The 18,373-nt window shown below is 40.9% G+C and overlaps 2 protein-coding genes across 2 annotated transcripts in view; both read right to left on the bottom strand.

Annotated features, from left to right (window-relative positions):
- Window positions 1-16,809, bottom strand: part of PLCB4 (phospholipase C beta 4) — a 354,479-nt gene extending 337,670 nt beyond the window's left edge. The window contains exon 1 of the mRNA XM_073003183.2: window positions 16,791-16,809. The gene's annotated coding sequence lies outside the window, so the exon portion shown is untranslated. The remainder of the gene's footprint in view (window positions 1-16,790) is intronic.
- PLCB1 (phospholipase C beta 1) overlaps window positions 1-18,373 on the bottom strand; it is a 587,785-nt gene that overhangs the window by 22,614 nt on the left and 546,798 nt on the right. The window lies entirely within an intron of this gene.

Below are 18,373 nucleotides of genomic sequence, written 5' to 3'. Positions count from 1 at the left end.
TGAACTGCTAGGTTGGCGGGAGCTGGGAGAAGCGATGTGAGCTCACTCCGTCGCGTGGATTCGATCTTACGACTGCTGGTCTTCCGACCTTGCAGTACAGAGGCTTCTGCATTAACGCCATTAATGACTGAAATACCCAATGATCATTTACATATTTCTGGTATTAAGGAGTCATGGATAGAGAAGCACAATATCCCACATTCATAAACCAGAGGTTTTCATTTTAGTTGAATTTACTATGGCTAACTAACTAACTAACTAACTAACTAACTAACTAACTAACTAACTAACTAACTAACTAACTAACTAACTAACTAACTATTTATTGCACCACGCCATCCAGTGTCCTTGCCACTATTGTGTTTCCAACAATAAACATAAAAAAGCCACATTCTACCCAACTGAAAAAAATATAAATGAAGAAATATAAAAAGACAATGAGTCCAAAAATCAAGACACCAGCAAAAGACAAAAAGATTACAAAATATAGTGGTTAGAATGAGGCTAAGTAACTAACAATTATAAGGTAGGATATCCTGGAATGCCTCCCTGAAAAACAGAGTTTTCATATATTTCCTGAGTACAGTGGTGCCTCGCATTACGATGTTAATTCATTCCAGCAAAATCGCTGTAGAATGAAAACATCGTAAAGCGATTTTTAAAAGCCTATAGAAACGCATTAAAACCTGATTAATGCATTCCTATGGGCTTGAAACTCACCGTCCAGTGAAGATCCTCCATAGCGCGGCCATTTTCGCTGCCTGTGCAGCGAGGAATCCATCCCAGAAAACAGCGGGCGGCCATTTTTTTAACCTGGCAGCCATTTTGAAACCGCCTATCAGCTGTGCGAAAATCATCGTTTTGTGATAATCGGTTAGCGAAGCAGGGAACCGATCATCGCAAAGTGAAAAAAACCCATAGGAAACATCGTTTTGCAATTGCTTTTGCAATCGCAAAAACTTCGTCGTTATGTGATTTCGTCATAAAACGAAGCGCTTGTCTTGCGAGGCACCACTGTATTAGAAGACCAAATTATACCTGATGCTCTATCCTATATAATTTGTTCCAGTCTGTTTTTTATTATTATTATTTAGCTGGCTGGATTACTCAGTGGTTTAGGTTTCTGTCTGAGGAGCCAGAATTGGGGAATTCAATTCCTCACTGTGCCTCGTGGGAGAAGCACCAACCTGTGTGCCCTTGGGCAAGCTGCACAGTCTCACAGCACCCCCAGAAGAAGGGACTATCAGTTCTGACTAGTCTCTACCTGGAAAAACCTGTAAAGGGTGACAATAAGTCACAATTGACTTGACAGTACACTATTCTTATTCTTATTCTTCAAAAACACCATGCATAGTCAATCGAAATTGTAAAAATACTGACTGGTACATGTATTATTTAACAGATACAAGTTTTAACCAAAAAACTAAGTATCTGCTGAATATTGGCACAGTATGTATGCCAATATATCCCCTCATATTGCCATTTGTTGTAGCATTGACTGTGTTATTTCTGAGATCTGCAACTGCTTATAATACTGTGTGAAATTTCTTGATATTGTTCCCCAAACCACGATGACTATGAGGATCACGGAAGTGTGTTTCATCCATAAGAAAAAATGTTTTGATTGTCAGATCTCTGTATTTCATTAGTTTTTCCAATTCATTATCTTCAACTCCGGCATCCCCTGAAATTGCAATGTCAGTTATCCAGACATTTCTTTGTTCTATTACTACTATGTCTGGTATGTTATGTTCAAGTTGTCTATCAGTTTGGATTTGGAAATCCCACAAGATTTTGACTTCTTCATTTTTTGACGTCTTCTCCACCTGATGTTCCCATGGGTTTTTGGAGGCTGGCAGAATTGACATTTGCTGCTAGCACTTTGGTCTTAGCTTTCATCACATTGGTTTGGAGTGCTTGTTCTTGTGCGACAAAAATCAAGCCTTCAATTTCTTTCTTAATGGTCCCTAGTTTTAGCCATGCCCATATTGAATTATTGCCATGCCTTCCATCAATATCTATCAGATCCATTGCCATATAGTGGCTTATTTTCCCCCAGCTGTTTAATTTCTTTTCAAATTGTTGTTTCTTCTATTGAGCCTCTGTTTCTGTTGTTTTCAAAATATTCTCCATTTTCACCACCTTAAATATTTTTCTCTACCTGTGCTGATATAACCATTTCAGCTTCTTTTTTCCTCCTCTACTACTTGCTATATTTGCAGTAATCCATGGCCTCCATTTTTTTGTTGTGGTGGTAAATGTCAGGACTGGGGCCTTGCCAGAACCTGGCAACCTTAGTGCAGGCAGGATCAGCCCCATCTCTCTCGGGAGAACTGCTCTAAGGATTGCAGGACTGGGCCTTTCCCCTGCAGCTGTTGCCCAGCTCCTCAGGAGTGCCACCTGGTGAAGCTGAGGACTGGGCTATATAAGAACAGGCCTTCCCTGCAAACCTTTGCCTCAGCAACAAATGTTTTCAGCTGTGCTGTAGTAATATGCATGTCTGCCTTGCCTGGTGATTCATGGCCGACCAGCCTGTTCCTGCCTTGCCTCTCCATCATCTCCAGACTCTCCTGCCTCAATATGGTTCTTCCTGGCTTTGACTCCTGGACTGTCTGATGATGATTTGCATCATCCTTCTACCCGGCTGCTGTTTGGTCTTGGCTTGGGCTGTGGGGTTGGTTGTACCTTGTTCCTGTGGTCTTGACTGGGTCCTGGTAACCCTGGCAAATATAATCTGTCTATCACTTTTTGGATGTAGTGTGTGATATATTTCCATTAGTTTCCATGTTTTTCAATCTAATTCATTTTGGGTCCAATCTATTATTCCAGTTGACTACCTAGGTTCTGGAACTGCTTTGATTGTATTTCCACCATTTAATTTTGATTTTAAGATTTTCTGTAGTCTTTCAATGTATTCCCTTTTTGACAGTTCTTTACCTTTTGTGTGCAGGATGTTATCTGTTTCTAGTATTCCAAGGTATTTATAATTTTTTCACTTACCTTATTTTTCACACCATAAGATGCACTTTTCCCCCACAAAACAGGGGGGTGGAAAATCTGTGTGTCTTATGGAGAGAAGAAAACAGATTATATTTTCCTGTTTTCTTCTCCTAAAAATTTGGTGCGTCTTATGGAAAGGTGCGTCTTATGGAGCGAAAAATACGGTATCAGTATTTTTAAATTTTATTCCATCTAGGTTTTGGATCTTGCTGTGTTGTATAGACAGAGCTGCACATTTCTCAATTCCAAATTTCATTTGAACGTCTTCACTAAATATTTGCAATTTTTAAAAATAGTGATTCTATCTCAGTGGAACTTTTTGCATATAGTTTTAGGTCATCCATCTATAACAGATGACTGATGTTTCCTGATTGTTCTGAAATATGGTAACCCAATCCAGTTTTATTTAAAATTATTGAGATGTTAAATAGCAGTGGTGACAAAAAACATCGCCTTGAAATATTCTTTTTTGGATGCTATCTTCCCCAATTTCTTCACTATAGGTCATAAAGACGGTTTTCCATTTTTCCATGTTTTTCTTGAGGAGCTTTTGCATATTTTTAATAATTTCAAAAATGTTTAGGCACGTGTTAGTCCAGCTGTGTGGCAAGGAGTCAAATGTCTTTTTATAGTCTCTCCAAGCCATGTTAAGATTTTTTTTGTCTTTTTGCATTCTTTAATATGATTTTATCAGCAAGCAACTGATTTTTCATGCCTCTTGACTTTTTGAAGTTCCCTTTCTGTTCAGTTGGGTATAGAGAGTTTAAGTAAATAATTATATATTGAGCTTACATGTGCTCCTGTAAGGACATTGAACATAGTTGGAAGGCATGTAATTGGTATATAATTACTGGGTTTGTTGCCCTTTTGATGATCATTTATTTTCAGAAATGTATGGCCTGTTGTCCAATCTTCAGTTGAATTAACAACAATAATAACTTAAAAGACTGTTATGCAGATAGGACCTTTAGGCATTTCCCTAAACAAACACCCCCCTCTGCTTTTCTCACAGCAGCTTGAGAAGCATAGACATCCCTTTCAGTGGAAAACATTTAGGTAAAATACCACAGCAACTGACACAGCACTTGTCTTCTATTTTTATTTAAAGCCCTCAGGATGCATTTTATAAACCAAAAGAGACACTGTTGACAAACTGTGTGGGACTCCTAACAGACAATCCTGTAGGGGGTTTGCTAATGCTGGTGTAGGTACTACAGTACTGGCAAATAGTTCTCCATTCTGTGGTATCACAGAAGAGTCATGTGTCAGAAGGGTTTCACAAAGAACATGGTGTATACAGAGTGCTGGAGGAGCAGTTGCACTTTCTCAGTGATCCTGCTTTGTTATTCAAGGTGTGTTGTAAGGTTTGCGGTTTCCATCATGCAATTCACCATGCAACTGTGAAATCCAGTGTAACTTTTGTGTAACTCCAGGTGTGGATATTTATATAAATTTTTTTATCTAGCCCTTTCTCTTAAAAAGGACTTGAGGCACCTTATATCATTAAAAGACAACATTTAAAGCTCTAAAAACAATGAGTATACAAAGGTACATAATTGCTCAGTAGAACATTGGCCACAAATAAAGCAGAATATGCTCATGTACAAAGTAGGCATGATTTCACCTCTTCTCAAATAAAATGCTTCATTCTTGAAAAAGAAAGAAAATCCACCCAGATCTTTAGATTGTGATGTTTCTTAATTACGGGTAAAGACTTTTTTTTGGGGGGGGAGAACCCTAAAACTCTTTTGATGAACTACCTCAATTAAGTTTATTTTATTGTATGGACCTTTAGGCCAGGGCTGGGGAAGAGGTGGCTCAATCCACTATTCTGTCCCAACTCCCACAGTATTGGCTATGCTGGCTAGAACTGACGGAGTTGTTCAGTCCAGTAATAACTGCAAAGTCACACAGTTGGAAACTGCAGCCTTATCAGACCATGACAATGGAAGACAATGCAGCCATATAGAACACATTTTCAAAGCAGAAGCAATGATGGGGGAAAACCTGGTACATGAAAAAATGCAGTTCAATGACTCTCCAGGGCTTCAGTTTGCTTGGCTAACTGGCTGTTACTGCCAGTGTCACTGCCATTCAAAAAAGTAATTTACAGCACTGCTTGTTATTCACCTATTACTGTTGTTCCTACAACTGAAAGAAGCAGGATGATGATTTCAGGTTTCCAAGAAATGCCCACCATCATCTTTCTCCATTCGTGATAGTCAAAACTACATATATTGGCCAAAATCCTGTTGCTTAGTGTAGTATCTTGTACTACAGTAGGCCCATTGAATCAAATTGGGGTCTGGTGAATCAACTCTACAAGTTCCACTGATTCAAATAGGCCTACTCTAACTCACAGTGTTCCTGCCAACCTAGCAGTTCAAAAGCATGTAAATGCAAGTAGATAAATAGGTACTACCTCGGTGGGAAGGTAACAGCATTCCGTGTGTAGTCACGCTGGCCATGTGACCATGGAAACTGTCTTCAGACAAATGCTGGCTCTGTGGCTTGGAAACGGGGATGAGCACTGTACCCTAGAATCGGACACAACTGGACTAAATGTTATGGGGAACCTTTAATTCACAGTGTATTCTATATTGCTAAGGGTGTACTGACAAACTCTCTGATTTGGCTTTCCAAAAATGAGAGCTGGACCGTAAAGAAGGCTGACTGCCGAAGAACTGATGCTTTTGAATTGTGGTGCTGGAGGAGATTCTTGAGAGTCCCCTGGACTGCAAGGAGAACAAACCTATCAATTCTAAAGGAAATCAACCCAGAGTGCTCATTGGAAGGACAGATCCTGAAGCTGAGGCTCCAATACTCTGGCCATTTCATGAGAAGAGAAGACTCCCTGGAAAAGCCCCTGATGTTGGGAAAGAGTGAAGGCAAGAGGAGAAGGGGATGACAGAGGACGAGATGGTTGGACAGTGTTATTGAAGCTACCAGCATGAATTTGACACCACTCCGGGAGGCAGTTGAAGACAGGAGGGCCTGATGTGCTCTGGTCCATGGGGTCACGAAGAGTTGGACACCACTTAACGACTAAACAACAACTCTAACTGCATCTTAGTTCAACATAGTAAGTTGCAGTTAGGGCAGGCCCATTTCAATCAGTGGAACTTGCAGAGCAGCTGACTCACAAAAACTCCACCGATATGCAAAGCAACAGAGTTTACTTCACACAAACTTGTCTTTGCCGAATAGCCCTCACAGTGTATTCCATCTTGCTAAGGGTGTGACTGTACTGACAATCACTCTGATTTGGCTTTCCATTGGCTTGATTTGCAGTCTCCTTGTGACTGTATTTGGTTTAGGTGACCACAGGAAGATTCTGGGTTGATTCAGTACCAGTGTTTTCAGACTGGCCCCTCAATCCTATGCAGTCGGATCTGCACCCACAGCTCCCCTTTCCTTCATTACCACCCTCCTGGTGATCCCTGGCTCTCCTTTTCTGGTTTGCTGTCAAGCCACTGTATGGTGACAGGAGGAAAGGGACAGTTTTCCAAAGTTCTCCATGCATGTGCAAACATACACGCATATCATGGGAACACTGTACTCTGTTGGAATTTGTCAGAGTTGATTTGATTTTATATCAATGTTTATCTCTTTTTTTTTCCTGTGTTGAGGTGATCTAGAACTAATCTAATGTGGCAATGCAGTGATAAAACAACTTAGGGAGAAAGATCAAAGGAGTGGGTGTTCTCACTGTCCCAAAACATGACAACCCAACTTGCTACATCACTAGAAAGACAAACTCACACCCCCTGGTCTTTTTGCAGAATGAAACAATCGCACAGACAAAACACCATTAGAACTGTTGGAGTTAGCAAAAAGTAGAACCCCCAACAGCAGGGGGGAAAAGACAGGATGGAAAGGAAAAATGGGTGGGTTGATTCTCATTTACCTTTTAATCACATGATTATAAAAAATACTTTGAATTCACCCATGCCAATTCAAGAGCAAACTGTGAAGTATTTTCTGATGCAGCTGCACACTAAGTCTAACCAGAAATCCAAGTAAATTCAGAGGGAGTGTTACTTACCACTCCCAGTGTGCATGACAGGATTTGACCATGACCTTTTAAGGGCAACCCATCCACCTCATCCTGGAGGACTAAGTGCTAACTATTCCCAGTCCACTCATTTTATTTTCTAGAGGAATAGTAAAGAGCCTGATTTGTTCCGTAGTACACATTTTGGGAAATGGATGGGGAGAAAAACAAGAAGGAAATGCAAAAACCTGAGATATCCTTCCACATCTCTCTGGAAAGAGTGTCTGGTGCCTCTTATGCTACCTGCTCCTGTTTGCTGTGCAACACTTCACTCACAGCGAGAAGTAGTTGAGGCAGCAGCACAAAAATGAAACACCTCGTGATGCTTTCTCCCTGCCCCCTTGCCACCTCGACTCCTCAGGCCAAACATATAGCCTCACCAGTAATGAGTAAGAGGTGGCAAACCCATTATTATTCCACTGAAAAATAATGTATTAGAGCTACAGTTGTCACAGGCAAAGAAGCAGTTTTGTTCTAGCTCATTACTGTAAAATATAACTCATTACAAAGGGGAAAAATCAGGCAAGTAAGGGAAATTTAGAACCACCTGGTTCACATTTAAAACATTCTTATGTTCAGTGTGATCTATTTTATCTCCCACTTGAGTGATCCTTCTACAGTATTTACACTGGAGATGTTTATTCTCCTGTGAGTAGGGTTCACACAAGTCTTTGGACTTTGCAAGTAAGTCTTACTCAGTTTACTAGTGAATAGGTTTCACCCAGTTTACTCATGAGTAAGGAGACGGGGACAGGGTAATGGCACGGCAGAGAAAATGTTGGGGTGGAGATTGGGAGACAGAAGAGAGATGACCCCCTTCTTTCCCCCACCCATTTTCCTCAGCTGGAGCTCTGCTGGGGCTCTTCTACCTTGTGGAGACAGACCCCATGGAGTCGGCACATAACCGACTTGTGGCAATGATTCATCAGGCCATGGTGATTTTTCTGTTTTCTTTTTTGTTAAATAAACAGCATATCAGAATAGCTAGGCATCAGCCTGGGGGACATTGTGGCGCTGCAGGTTAAACCGCAGAAGCCTCTGTGCTGTAAGGTCTGTAGATCTTCAGCTGTAAGATCGAATCCACGCAACGGAGTGAGCGCCCGTCGCTTGTCCCAACCCCCGCCAACCTAGTGGTTCGAAAGCATGCAAAATGTGAGTAGATAAACAGGGACCACCTCGGTGGGAAGGTAGCAGCATTCCGTGTCTAAGTTGCACTGGCCACGTGACCACGGATGATTGTCTTTGGACAAACACTGGCTCTACAGCTTGGAAACAGGGATGAGCCCGCCCTCTAGAGTTGAACACAACTGGACAAAAATTGTCAAGGGGAACCTTTACCTTTACCTATGCACCAGCCTTTTCTCCTGAAAGGCACCATCAGTGCATTAGATTTATGCTGCATCAGTTAGGGAAATATTTTAAAAAGATGAAAATAGAGGGAATTTTTCTGTCCTCCTGTTTAATGTCACAACTCACCTAATACATCACAGGTCACCTCAGATAAGGCCACCCACAGCTCCATTTGGGTGTGAACTAACTGTCCACCTGGGCTACACAATGGGATAATTAGAAACATGCTGAAACACTTTAAAAAACCCTCTTGCTGTATTGGAAAAGGATGGGATAACCCTAAAAAATGATGGATCACTCCAATTCAGTGGTCCCCAGCCTTGGGTGAACCAGATGTTCTTGGACTGTGTGGCACCCAGGTCATGAATATTCATAGGCTATTTGCATAGAACAATGGGAGAGCTGGAGGGGTGGAGTCACAATGTATAAGAGACTCAGCAGGAGGAGAAGGAGGTGAGATAGGTGAGATAGATAGAGAGGGTTTTGAGAGTTAGAAAGTTGGGAAAGTTTTGGACTTTGTGTGAGAGAGTGGTAGTTGAGGGTGGATAAAGAAGAATGTTTGTTTAAGAGTTAACAACACTGCTTGTTCTGTCGACACCTTTGTCAATACACAATTTCTGTTTGGTTCTTTTAAAATGACATATGGCCCGGACATCTGTCATTAATAATAGGTATTGTTGATGAAATCAACTGGTGGCAGCTGAGGGGCACATAGCATGAGCTCCTAGTTTGGTGAAACAATCAGGGGCCATGTGGAATTGTGACAGACTGCAACTCCCAGAAACCCCAGCCAGTGCAGCTGGTCATGAAGGCTTCTGGGAATGGCAGTCGAAGAACACCAAGGTCGGGAGCCACTACTCAATTTCAAAACATACTGTGGATGTTTTAATTTGGTTCAGTTACCAAAGTACAGTATATCCCTGTCTGGACAAGCCCTTAGTTACCTCCTAGGTCTGGTCCTGATAACAACTGGCCCTACTTGAGTGAAAGCCCACCCTCCACCACTGTACAGCAACCAGAAGAAGACATGACTGTATTTCAATAAACGTAGATAGTTGTACATGAAAAATTATAACATCCCCTGAAAATAAACCCTACTTTTTTTGGGGGGGAGCAAAAATTAATATAAGATCCTGTCTTATTTTCGGGAAACACGGTACAGTAGCTTTGAAGACATTCCTTTTCCTTTATTGAGAACTGCAAATGTCACTTAGAGCAGAGGTCCCTAACCCCCAATCCGCAGCCTGGTGCCGGTCTGTGGTCTGAGCCGGACCAGGCCGCAAAGATAGACCTCCTGCCCCCCTGCATACACTCACCCCCACACAGCTGATTTGCACATGTGCGCGTGCTCCAATGCACTCATGTGATTGCTGTGCCACTGTTTGTGCATGCAACATAAGCACACGTGCCTGCACAAACACATGCTGCCATTTGTGCGTGCATATGCACTCGTTCGCAAATGCACATGAGCGCGGGGGATGCCCCGCCTTCCCCAGCTGGTCCGCAGGGTGAAAAAGGTTGGGGACCCCTAGCTTAGAGTTCAGTCATCTTCCATCTTTTCAGAACTGGGAAGCACCTTTTGTCCAAACACCTATTTGGGAGGCCAACCATTTTTAACCATATATTTGTATTCCAGCAGTACTGTTCTTGCAACACACCTTAAAGAGGCTGTGACACATTATGAGGTCCTAACCCATTAGCTGAAGAACATTAAACAAGATCATTTCCCAAGCAAAGGAGTTAGTCTTGAGTACAAAATGAAAGCAATTACCTAGAGAATCAGAAGCTTAGATTCTACAAGTAATCGTATAATTACTATTGATCACAGTCATAATATTTACATACATTCCTTCATGTATTTGCATACATGGCTTCAATATTTACAATTAACCAAACTCAATTTGGATTAACTAATGTGATACACGATTATCCTCCTGCCATTGTCTCCCATGCTTACATCCATGCATCCCAACACATATTTGTAGTTCAACCTATGTGCTCAGGTGTCCTCAATATGTGGGAAAACTAAATAGCATGCAGGACATCACACAGTAATCAGCAGTTCCTCTCACATGAACCTACCTGGAAACAAGCTGCTGAGCTTACAGTGACATGTGTAGAATGGTTAGCTTCCTTATTTGCAAAATACACAGCCATAACAAGGTGCTATGCATGGTCCCTTATCCTTAGGAAAACAGCTTTCAAAGACATTCAAAACACATTTTAAAAAGTGATTCTTCATACTATGTGTAATTCACTTAGAAAACCTACTATCTCAGGACATAGTGATGAGGGTCAATGGCTCACAATATGGCCTTAGCAAAGAAGACTAGATAAATCTAGGGAGTGGATCCAAACTTAGTCAATTCAGTGAGACTGACTTCATTGATGACAAACCTGTCCTATATATACACATTTTTTCCACCTTCTTGTCCTCTTGCCTGTTTCTACTGCTTCCTATTCCTCCCTTCAACTCCGAAGTAAATGGCACACTGGCAAGATGTTACTACAACGGCTAAGTGAGAACAGTTGCAGCCCTGGCTGCTGATCTACCCATGTGGATATTTATAAAGACCTTGTTGCCCATGTATTTCCTACAAATGGCTTGACCCTCCTTGGGGGCATACAGCAGGTGTTTAAGATGCTGGTAGATGCTGCACTACCTCCCCAGAACTCTTTTGCCTGCTTTATGCTGCAAATATAACTATACACAGAATTGCCCTTTCTGCCTGAGATCTTTTTTAAAATCACAATTTTAAGAAAACACACAACTCTTTCTGCAATAAAATCATTACACCAAAGAATTTGCTCTTTTTAAAAGTTGTAATACTTTCTATCCCATTAGGCACATTCCTAGCCTAGCTGGACTTCCCCAATGTGGTGCCCTCCAGCTGTTTTAAATTATAACTCCTGTAATACCATCGGCTGCACTGTCTGGGAATCCAAACTCTCAGATGTCATAGTCTGCACAGCCAACAGACAGGGAAATTGGGAACTGTAGTCCAAAAGCTTCTGAGGCTCCAAGTTTTGGGACTGCTGATCTAGGGGCCACTAGCATCTGAGAGGCTGGCCCAGATATACAACTGCAAGCTGTTTGTATCACATTTAAATTAAATGCTGTAGTTTTGTCATCGCTTTTTTAATAACCCTGGAGCAGATGAGGGGACAGCTGCAAGGAGAAGAAGAGGAGAAGTGATTTTGTCTGGATTGGGCTTTGCATACGTTTGCATTAAGTGGGAAAGAAAATTACTGTACCTCGTATTAATCCAACTATACAATACAAATCTTTTCATAATACTTGCACATTTTCCCCCTGGCAGCTTAGTTTTGTTCTCACTGTGTCTCTTAAGTCAGGTCTTCTGCTGCATTTAATGAACAAGGACTAATTTTTAGCTATTTCATTTGCTACAAAATTGGCTGTTTTATTTCAGCAGTCTTGGTGAGGTGCAATTATTTTGAAGGGAAGAATGCCAGAATGATTGCCACTGCCATCACCATGAAAGCCCTTTTCTTTGAAATTTTGTGGAATAATAATCCAAGGTATCAAACTAGAAAATAGATGGGATTCACAATACTGTGGCTGGGTGTTTTAAAAAACATCGAATAATATTCTAGTATGAATGCCAGCTTTTTGCTGCAAATATCACTATACACAGAAGAGCCAATTTCACAGTGAAATTCAAAATGGGTGCTGCCATGAAATATGGATACCTTCTTTTCTATAACTTGGAGGAGTTGCTATTGTAGTGGCCAGCTGAATATTTATTAAAAAGCAAGCACACAGTTCTACAGAGTGAGTGCATCGTCATTCTGGATGTACAATTCATTCCAGAGATATATAATATAAAATAGCTTCCAAGGAAATGGTTCAATGAGCCATTCCATGTGACATTGTTTTAAAACCAGAATGACTAGGGAGAAACAATTTCTTTCCTTTCTGCCTTTTGATAATTGTGCCCTCTTTTTTTTAAACCCTCAAAGTTTATTAGAACCGAAACCTAAAGGTTTAAAAGGCATCCTACACTGGGTTATGGGGCAAGTCTGTAGAAGGGAGGATTAAAAGATTTACGACTACAATCCTATCTGTGTCTAATCAGAAGGAAGACCCATATTGTTCAGCAGGACATACTCCTCAGGAGATATACTGAAGAATCAGTAAAGTGGCTTAAAGAAAGAAAACTGGGCAATGGGCCAGTTCATAAAACTGGTTCTCTGTTTATTGCTGCTTCAGTTTCACAAACATTAGGTCAATTTACTTTTTCTTAGCTGTAATCTCCAGTATTAAAAAACTGTTCAGGACATCCTGCTTCTGCTATTTCTCAGGTCTAAAACTGCCGTATCCTAATCAATTTGAGCCCTTGCTTTTCAGGTTCAGCTAAACCTTGCTTTCATTTCATGTTCATTGCAATCAATACATTAGGACATCTTGTGAGATATTTCTTAGCTTCCTTCAATGAGTTTAGCCTAGCACATAGGCCTCAACCCATATGCTTACCACACCACTTCTATTATATGAGATGCGCCAGACCATCAGAAGTGGAGAAGAGACCATCAAAGTCCAGCATGGAGTGTACACAGGTTCAAGGGCAGCCTCAGACATTTTGCTGCTTGAGGGGAAGATGACTAGACCATTTAATGTTCAATTTATAAAGATAAGAAAAAATATTTAAAGGGCCATGGGGCTGCCGGGGACCCCTCAACACGTGGCAATGCTGCTTCTGTAACATCTAGAGAGGATAATGGTACTTTTAAAACAATTTACCCCCAAATTTAAAAAAAACGGTTGTTGTAGGTTTTTCAGGCTGTCTGGCTGTGTTCTGGAGGTTTTTCTTCCTAACGTTTCACCAGTCTCTTTGGCCGGCATCTTCAGAGGACAGGAGTCAGAACTCTGTGCTCTGGTGCACACTCTGTGCTCTATCCCACAAACTGCACCCAAGCACAAAGTTTTGACTCCTGTCCTCTGAAGATGCCGGCCACAGAGAGTGGCGAAACATTAGGAAGAAAAACCTCCAGAACACAGCCAGACGGCCCGAAAAACCTACAACAACCATCAGATCTGGCCATGAAAGCCTTCGAGAAGACAAGTTTTAGTGTTAGACCTGGGACCTGCCAAAATGTCCCTAGGACTGCTGGTGATCAGGAGGCCACACATTGCCAACTTTTCCCTCTGCCTGTAACATTGGTGCAGATATGCTGATGGTACACATTGTCCGACGGGATATGTCCTTTGGCTAGGTACGCAATGCACAAGCTTCAGACTTCTGCTTATCAGAGCTAGAACCAGGGAAATCTAGTTTTAAGGCCTACAACTCCCAGGTTCCTCCAACTAGTATTGATAACTGGTAACTGAGAAATGCCGGGAGCTACAGTCCCCCTTCCCCAACAACAACAACAACAACAACAAAAAACCCCATACCTTTCTCTGAACAAAACAGAGCTAATTTCAAACTTGGGTATCATCACTAGTCTCAGATTTGTCAGGGCGTGCTATGTTTCTAAACATGGAAATCTCAGGGCATGGGAATAGGGAATGTCTAAGCACAAAAATATATATCCTAATAACATGCTCCTCATATGGCAAATGTAAACCATTTAATGTTAATTAAAGGAAAATAGAGGAGTCTCTGGGAGACATGCTTGCATTCCAAATGGCAAATTGACACAGGGAAGCTGTTTTGCAGCCATGTTTGCCAAACAGTGGCTCTCTGGTGTGCCATGAGGAGAGCTGTATAAAGTTTTCAGAATCACTCAAAGCACTATTTAACTTTACCAAGGGGCATGTCATGCTTTTTAGCATACAAATCACTTTGTCCTACATGGCAATGTTAATTTCCTGTTTCATGCGAGAACAGTTTCAGCGTCAGTTGCATTTACTCCTTTCTTTGGGTGATTCCAAAATATTAAGCCTGCTATCTTATACACACACACACCAGGGCCTATATAGCAGGACACACATGAGCATAATGGGACTGACTTCAGAGTATGAGCTACAAGGCTGCAACGTAAGTAGGGATGGCGGAGAAAACCCATTACATTTGCACTCCCTGCTGGAATATGTGAATGTGAAACAGTTACTTCGATAATCATACTTTTCTAGATTTTGCAAAGCAGCACACTAATACAAAGGTGTACAAAATACATATGTAATGGATATTATTTGCAAAATGTTTACATTATTTAAAACACCATCTAAAACCTATGCAAAGATATATTAGCAGAAACACACATGAAAGTACAAACAAGAAATGGCACAAAACAAACTTCAGGCTGGAAAACTTGTACATAAAAGCAAACTGAAATAGAATCATCATTAACCGTCATCAGTGAATTACGTCTATTGTGCTAAATCTGTCAGTTCATTCTATTGATAAGGAATTCATTGTTCCTTGGAGATTTTTTTTTTTAAATTAAAGGATGGGAAAGAAATATTTTAGTAAGTACCTTTATATGACAAACTCCCTATTTGGCAGGAACTGACCTCCTGGAATTTTACTTCCATCTCTCTTTGCATGAATGTATAACCCCTCCCCATCTTTAGCAAAACTGATCTTGAACTCCTAACTTTAGATAAGCTTTTATGATGAATCTTTCCTCTTTTGTTTTATCTGCACAATGCTTGGGATACTACAATCTTATACCCATTTCCCAAGAACAAACCCCACTGAACTCAATGGAAATTTGGAACACACTGCAGAAGAATCAGGGGCAGACAAAATTTTCTTGCTACTTGAGGTGGGAAGAAAGACACCCCACATGCACCTACACACACTGCAGTTTTGTGGCCCATCTTATCAGTATCTCTATTGCTTTTTCTCTCTTTTTTTGACCTGTCCTACTTGTGTCTCCACCTCTTCTCTCTGCCCCAGTGGTGGCAGAGCCACCTCATCCTCCCAGCTTCGGCTCTGCCACTGATGCTCTCTCAGCTCCCACAATTGGCATGTTTCTGCGAATGGCAGCACAAGTGAACTGCTCTGGGACAGGTAGTTATTTTCTAATTTGGGCCTCGTGGCGCAGTGGTTAAAACGCTGTACTGCAGCTAAAACTGTGCTCACGACCTGGGGTTCAAATCCCAGGTAGCCGGCTCAAGGTTGACTCAGCCTTCCATCCTTCCGAGGTCAGTAAAATGAGTACCCAGCTTGCTGGGGGGGCAATGTGTAGCCTGTATAATTAAAATTGTAAACCGCCCGGAGAGTGCTTGTAGCGCTATGGGGTGGTATATAAGTCCAATAAATAAATAAATAAATAAATAAATAAATAAATAAATAAATAAATAAATAAATAAATAAATAAATAAATAAATAAATAAATAAATAAATAACTATAAAGCACTGAGGATCTCACAGAAACATAATGTGTTTGGCAAGGAGAACTGCCTAGGAGAGTCTCTTGTGCTGTGCCAAGGCATGAGCAATTTTCTCAGTTTTTCTCAATGGCTTTTTAATAACCTCTGGTTCTGAGAAATTCTCAAAGCTTTACCAGCAAGAGAGTAGCCAGCTCCAGAAAGCAGTGACAGCTGGGGGTGTTGGTTGGGTAGCAAATGTGTCTCATGGTTGTTGTGGGGTTTTCAGGTTCTTTGGCCGTGTTCTGAAGGTTGTTCTTCCTGACGTTTCGCCAGTCTCTGTGGCTGGCATCTTCAGAACACGGCCAAAGAGCCCGAAAAACCCACAACAACCATCAGATCCTGGCCGTGAAAGCATTCGAGAATACAGTACATTAAAATATGTCTCACTTTGACTAATGGCAGGACTGGTCCTGATAGGTATGCACTGTAAATAGTTACCTATTTGTCTTGCTGTAAAATCTATCAAAAAGGTTTCCTAATGATGAGCTCACATAATTCTATCCTCATATAATTACATAGGTATCAACTTGTAGTGTGCCATTCAGCATTTTTTGGTAACTATTTAAGGAGGAAAGAGAATCAAAACAAAAATGTCAATGGCTGCAATTTGACTGTAATGGGAAGACAGGGACAATCGTCCTAGAATCAATGTGATACGTGAGCTCATTCTGATCCTTATTATCAACCGTCAACAAGATACAGTATAAAATATTTCTGAATAGGAATACATGCACTCCACAGCTCTCTTTATGATAAGCAGTATTATTTACTGCTGTTCTTTGGTGCTTCTAAGGTGGGGGGTTGATGGAAGGATTGAAATTAGCAGGCAGAGGGATTTACAGCACAAGTTTCTTAACTGAAAAAAAACACACAATGCAATTGTTCAAATACCAAGAGATAATAGCATAAGGGATTGAAACATGCAGAGGTGTGTTGGGGACATTGGATGAATGGGTTATTATGCTATGTTAGGGTATCCTACTGGTATGGATAAAATGAGAATTGTTAGTTGTACTAAAGAAGAAAGGCAAATGTTTCACTCACTTTCACTAGACTCACACTCCATTTTTACTTCTGTGTTTCCTCCTCTACTTCTGGTTCTTCTATGCTCTTTAAAACAAAACCAAGGATCGTTTCAATTTTAGATGAACAACAATTACTCTGAACTAGAATATGACATTTTTTTTTAAAAAAAAATCCATATAACAGCCTGTAACATGTTTCATCTTTCTTTGTTGCCCTTAATGAAGAAGAAAAAAAACTCACAAAAGCATCTTAATGTCACTCGGTCATCTGTTCTCTGGCTGGATCCTGTATCAGGCAATAAAACCACTCTGTCCTCTCAAACTCATCAAAAAGAACACTATTTTCTTCAAGTTTCAATCTATATTTGAACATAGATGCAATGGTTTCAATGGGAAATAAGATCTCCCCCTAAGGGATAATGGTAATCTTCACAGATATATCCATTTGGGTTGTAAAATCGAAGACTAGAGTCATGTAAGGCTAGCAGCAAGGACAACTTCCTTGTTGTTAGGTGCTGTCATGCTGCCTCCAACTCGTGAAAACCCTATGAATGAGCAATCTCCAGAATGTCCTGTCCTCATTAGCCCTGCTCATCCCTTGCAAACTGAATCCTGTGGCTTCCTTAAGGACACCGAAGAGTGGGCAATTGTGGATAGAAGGTTTTCTAAAAGCAACAAAACTCTTCTGGAAAACTGGAGTGACTAAATGAGAACACCAGGACTACATACATTTCAGTACTTAGCTAAGTAACAATATCGTAGAAAATCTGCAGAAGATGACATTTTAATAACTTATTATAGCTAGGCAGATACAGATTTTGCAATGTTTAAAGTATCAAAGGGTATCAGGATGCAAGTAAATTGATCAGCTCCCATAAGCATTAGTAGTAAATCTTAACATTTGTCCTAGAATTTTTGTACTTTTTGATTTTATAATGGTTTAGCTTGAAAACAAAGACGGAAGCAAGAAGAATATACCCCCCCCCCATTACTTTTTCAAGCTGAGATGTTTTCAAATGAGACTGAAGATGTAATATACATACAGTGGACCCTCTACTTATGGAATTAATCCGTATTGGAATGGTGGCTACAGGTCAAAAAGTCTGTAGGTCGAGTCTCCACTGACCTACAATGCATTGAAAACTGATTTCTTGTAACTGGCCGTTTTTGTTCCATTTTGGATTTTTTCTGGTCTGTAGGTCGATTCTCAGGCTGCAAGTCAAACCTAAATTTTGCAGCCAAAGAAGTCTGTAACTCAAAAAGTCTGTGAGTGGAGCCATCTGTAAGTCGAGGGTCCACTGTACTTACAAATCCAACTCAACACAATGGGCATAATGTAAAGTTACACTAGCATAAATGCACCAGGCATTATGCTCAGCAACAAGTAATTGCGCTACACAGTTATGCAATTGTGTAAGCAACCTGTTACAACCAACTGTGCAGTGTGCCAGTAAAAGTTCTTTGGGGACAGTACTGCTGCCTTGGTGCTAGCACAACTAACAGAGGTGCAACCTTGAGTTGTACATATGTTGTTGAGCAATAGGATCTTGGCCAATGAGACTTACTTCTGGGTAGACAACAATATGATCATACTGTCAAGTA

The sequence above is a fragment of the Pogona vitticeps genome, chromosome 1, assembly GCF_051106095.1.
Source record: "Pogona vitticeps strain Pit_001003342236 chromosome 1, PviZW2.1, whole genome shotgun sequence".
Classification (NCBI taxonomy): Eukaryota; Metazoa; Chordata; class Lepidosauria; order Squamata; family Agamidae; genus Pogona; species Pogona vitticeps.
The sequence above is the reverse complement of the archived record's forward strand: the minus strand, read 5'-3'. Positions and strand labels throughout refer to the sequence as shown.